The sequence below is a fragment of the Octodon degus genome, unplaced genomic scaffold (genome assembly GCF_000260255.1).
Source record: "Octodon degus isolate 3935 unplaced genomic scaffold, OctDeg1.0 scaffold00011, whole genome shotgun sequence".
NCBI classification, from domain to species: Eukaryota; Metazoa; Chordata; class Mammalia; order Rodentia; family Octodontidae; genus Octodon; species Octodon degus.
The window spans coordinates 26,890,128-26,895,335 of NW_004524587.1; positions in this window are offsets into that span (position 1 = coordinate 26,890,128).

Here is a 5,208-nt window from a genome sequence, read left to right on the forward strand (position 1 = left end):
AAAAGGATAAGACACCTGTGTACCATATAGGTCTACCAGATCGGTACGTTCAAGGGCTAGCTTTGGAAACTACTTGTGAAATATGACAAGGGTGTGCTTTGTGTTAAGATAATAATGTTAATGTCAATGACAAGAAAGACTGGAAAGAAGTTTTGAGACCAAATCAGGAAAGACTGTAATAATCATCGTTGGACATTTAGGCCTTGGTTTATAGGCAATGGGAGGCTGGATAGAAGAACAGACATGATCCAAATCAGTGGGGATTCAAGTCATTGCAGAGACACAGGTCCGGAAGATCTGATTGACTCATCCAGCGGGAAATCCTAGTGATCAACACTGGGATGTACTAAAAGGGGAAAGTGAAAACAGTGAGGGAGAAGTTGTCACAGAAATAAAGCAGGAGGGGCAGGGTTTTGACAGTGAAGACTAGACTCAAGCATAGAAATAGTGGCTAATGAGTATGGAATGCTTTCCGTGTGCCACACACTGTTAAACACATACAAGGACCTTGTATAATTTTACTTATTCAATCCCTGCAGCCACCTTATAGAACAGAGTGCTATTATCCTTTCCATTCTACAGCTGGGGAAAAAGAGATCCAGAGTTTTAAGTTTTTCTTTTTGGTTCTGGGGATTGAACTCGGGACTTTCGCACTGAGCTATATTTCCAGCTCTCTTTTTATTTTTTATTTTGAGACAGAGTCTCACTACATCACTAAATTACCCAGAGAGGGTAGGCTCAAACTTGTGACCCTCCTGTCTCAGCCTCCCAGAGTCCTGGGATTACAAGCTTTGTGCCACTGTGCCTGGTCGCTAATAACTCATACTATAATGAGTCAACTCACGTTTTAGATTATAAATGTAAATCTTGTGTTTTCTGTTGTAATTGTATACTCACCACTGTTCTAAGTTGTTAAGTAACTAGTGGCTATTTCTTGCTCTTTGCTAAGATAAAATTCCTGTAACCCTCACCAATTCCTGTTACCAAAGTTACAGAGATGACTTCAAAAGAAAACTAAATGGGCTTTAACTTCTTGTAACCTCCAGGCTATGCAAGGCTGCCTGCAGGTACTCAGGTGCAAATTAACCAGAAACTGAAACAAAAGCCCCGGGAAATGTAGTTTGAGTAGTTGTCACAATCATTCTAAAAGCATTATTCTGTATCAGACAATAAATTTGCTTATCAAACTCAATGTGGAGTGGGCCGGGGAGATGGCTCAGTAGGATAAGCACTTGACTGGCAAATGCAAGGATCTGAGTTCAATCCCTGGTTCCGCAAAAATAAAATAAAATAAAACTGTGAAACAAACTCAGTGTGGTTCCAGGTTTTAAAACCCCTCTCTGCTTCCTTGGGCTGCCACCTTTCGGTCCTCTCCTGCGTGAGAGCAAACTGGGGGGCCCTGAGCTCAGTAATAAACGGCTTTCCAAATTCCAATCTGGTTGATCTGGTTCCTATTCTGAGTGACCCATAACAATACTTGGAAATTATTATTCAAGTAGTACTTAGGTGCAACTTATATACATCTTGAGTGTACACTTTGAGTGTTGGAAAGTGTATTCAGCTGTGCAACACATACCCACACCAAGATATAAAACATTTTGGGCCGGGGAGACAGCTCAGTAGACTAAGCGCCTGCCTGGCAAGCACAGAGTCCTGAGTTCAATCCCTTGTACCACAAAAAAAAAAAAAAAGATATAAAACATTTCCATGACCCCCAGATCTTCCCAAGGCCCCTGCCCAGGTACCTCCCTAACCTCTACTACTCCTGGACTCAGGCATCGCTGACAAGCTTCTTGCCACTCCAGCTGATTATATAAACAAAGTCGTATAATACACAATCTTCTGGGTCTCTCGGAATACACATTCCAGGAGATCCGAGCAAGAGTGGGTCGAAGGGAAATTCTCACTCTTAAATGGGACTTCTCTAAATGTGGAAGTGAAAGCATTGTGGAAACTTCATAACTTTTATAACTTGATTGTAGTAGCCCTGCTGGGATGGTGCTGTTACCAGTCAATAGGTTGGTCCTGCCTTGAGAGAGAAAGAGAGGGAGAGGGAGCAGGAGAAGAAAAGACAGAGACCCAAAAGAAGAGTGTTCCCATTTGGGATTGCAAAGCCAGGAACAAAACCAAATCTGGACATCAGCGGCCAGCACTTTATTCAATGGCCAACGAACAGAGAAGCAGGACTCTTGTCACAAATCACTCTCCACTCACAGCTGAAAAGAGATAGGGGTAGCAACAACAGAAGGGATAGGAGAACAACAGGGAGCACTATGTGTGGCCTTTTTTATTTTTATTTTTATTTTTTTTGCAGAACCAGGATTGAACACAGGCCCCTGCACTTGCCAGGCAAGCACTTACTCTACTGAGCTAGCTCCCCGGCCCATGTGTCCTTTTTTAGAATGAAGAAAAATTTCTCAGAACCCCAGTGTCATCTCTTTCTTCTTGATATGGTCCAGTGGCTCCTTCTTTTTATGGCAGCCCAGAAGGTGCGTCATTTAGCCTGGGTATTAGATTATAACAAAGCCAGAGGTCATCTGATGATTGCCTGGCAGCCATCTTGGATCCAGCTGCATTTTGCTATCTTACCTGAAGGGAACTTTGGTCCCAAGACACCCCATTTTCAAAGATAAGCAAAATGGAGGTGGGGCAGAAGTTAGCTAGCACACACAGGCAACCCACTGGGTAAACACTGTCCCATAACCTAATTCGTGTTTACATCTGGGAGACAAAGGACGAAGCAAACAGAGCTTATTTTGGAGCCACATCAAGCAGATCTGGCTTTGCAGAATCAGAACTGGCAAAAAGGTAATTGACGGGATGCATGTTTCATTTCAAATAATCTGGCATTTTAGTCCAGGTTGAACTTTTGCAGTTCGTTTTTAGAACCCTGTTTGTTATTTGGTTTCTAGAGATTCCCCAAATAATTTAAATGCCAACCCAGAGCTTCACAGTTCCTGGTCATGTCCAAAGCTCCAGCTTGGCTGCACACAGGAGCCACCAGGAAATGGACATCCTGCTTGCTACTCACAAAACCAGTCCTGCCGCACACTCCTGCCTACGCTGAGCTACCTCAGCTTCATTTCCTTCTCAGGATTCTCCCTTTCAGTGGGTGACCTGAGATACGGAAGTGCTTTAATGTTCTAGGGAAGGTAAGAGTAAGATAGGCCCTGCTCTCCAGGCTAGACTGGAGGAAGGGGCCTGAGGAGCCCTGAGGCCCAGGTAGCCTCAGCTCCCTGACTCTGATCTCCTGTGGAGCCCCCTGCTAAATATTTTTAACTGCAGCCCAGCCTTTCTATATTAGAAAGAAAAAAAGTGAATTTACTTTCAATTCCATATGTCTTTTTTTTTTTTTTTTTAATTCCATATGTCTTGCATGGAATACAGAGTCTTATCTTAGGAGGAATTTATTTATTTATTTATTTTTTCACAGAAAAGTCAGCTGAGGCCACTGGCTTTCTAAGGTTGGGGAAAGCCTGCTTCACTAACAGATTTATTCTAGGGTCCAGATCACACCAGAACACCATCAGCTCCTCCTCCTATCTTGCCTCCCCAGTTCCAGCACTATAGGCACAGTACCTCATTATTCCCGCCCTGCAGCTGAGCACCTTCTGCCTGGAAGGGCCTTGGGGACATTTGTAGTCCTCGGGCTCCTTGTCCTCGAGGGAACAAGGCTTCACAGCCTGCTTGAGTTTCCCTCGGAGAAAGGAGGGGTTCTCAGTCTCAGAAGAGGGACTTAGCTGAGGCCTCTGGCAGCTGTGACTGTCTCTGGGATCCTGATGCCTGGGAGCCAGGCCCAGAGTCCTGGAACCTTCCTCTTCCCCCAAGTCCGTTGGCTCCTTGCAGTGGTTGTCCACGTCCCGAAAGGCAGGTTTCCCCAGGCCACCATGGCCGATCAATGCCTGTCCCCCGGAAGTTTTGGGCTGGAAGCTCTGGCACAGCTCCATGGCCTCTGGCACTCGCAACTCCCTGGCTGCCAGGAGCACCTGATCCCAGTTCCCTGAGGTGAGGGCAAGGTGACCAGTGTAGAAAAAGTCCAGGAGGAGGCTAAAGATCTCTGTGAAACCGGCAGGGAGGAAAACACTGCCCCCTATACCGATGAATGTCAATTTTGTATCTGTGTATTCAAAGTGGTTAGGCTAGATATATAGTTGCATTCTCTTAATGAATAGAATGATTTGTTCTAATGGTGTTTGTAAATAGGATCACAAGTCCGCATCTTGTATAGCAATTAACCACTAAGAAGAATATATGCAGTGTATTATTTGTTGAAACTGTACTTCCAATTTGATTTGAAACTGTCTCATTGCTATTGTTTATCAATAAAACTTCGAAAAAAAAAAAAAAGAAAACACTGCCCCCCGACCCATCCCCATAAAGGCTCTGGAAGAAGTGACTGCAGCAGGCAAGGACACTCCAGTGTGCCTTGAACACCAAGCCTCCCACGTCCAGGGTGGCATCGCAGGACTGTCCCTTCTCCCACTGCTTGTTGAACTCCTGCAGAACTCTCAGGCTGTGCTGGAGGAAGGAGCCGTCCATTGCCAAAGCCCGTATTTCCTGGGCCCGCAGCGCTGCCCACTGCTGGGTTGCCGCCACAATTACCGACCAAACTCTTGGGAGGAATTTAGATTTGGTGTTAGTTTCTTTCTCCCCACAGCCCCTCCATGCCTGGCAAAATCCCACTTTGGGCTGGACGGCGTAATGTGGCAGTGGAGCTCATCCTTAGCGTGTGTGGTGTTCTGGTTCGGATCCCCAGCACCACAAGAATGAATGAATGAATGAACGAACGAACGAACGAACGAACGAACGAACGAACGAACGAATGAATGAAGCAAGTCCCCACCCCACCTTTCACCTTCCCCATACTGGTTTCCGGCTAGACTGAGCATTTCTCTAAATAGTCACAAAACTATAAAAATAGTGTAAAACATTGCTGGCACTCTTTTTTTTTTTTTTTTTTTTTTTTTGTGGCCAGCTCAGCCCACCCTGGGGGCAGGGCTGGCACAAAGTGTGGTACAAGGGATCAAACTGTGGTCCCTGCACTTTGCCTAAGTTTGCCTAAGTGGGTGCTTTAGACTGCTGAGCTATCTTGCAATCACATCAAGTAGATCTGGCTTTGCAGAAGGCAAAAAGGTCATTGATGAGGGGCTGGGGAGATGGCTCAGTGGAATAAGAGCTTCCCTGGCAAGCACAAGGGACTGAGTTCAA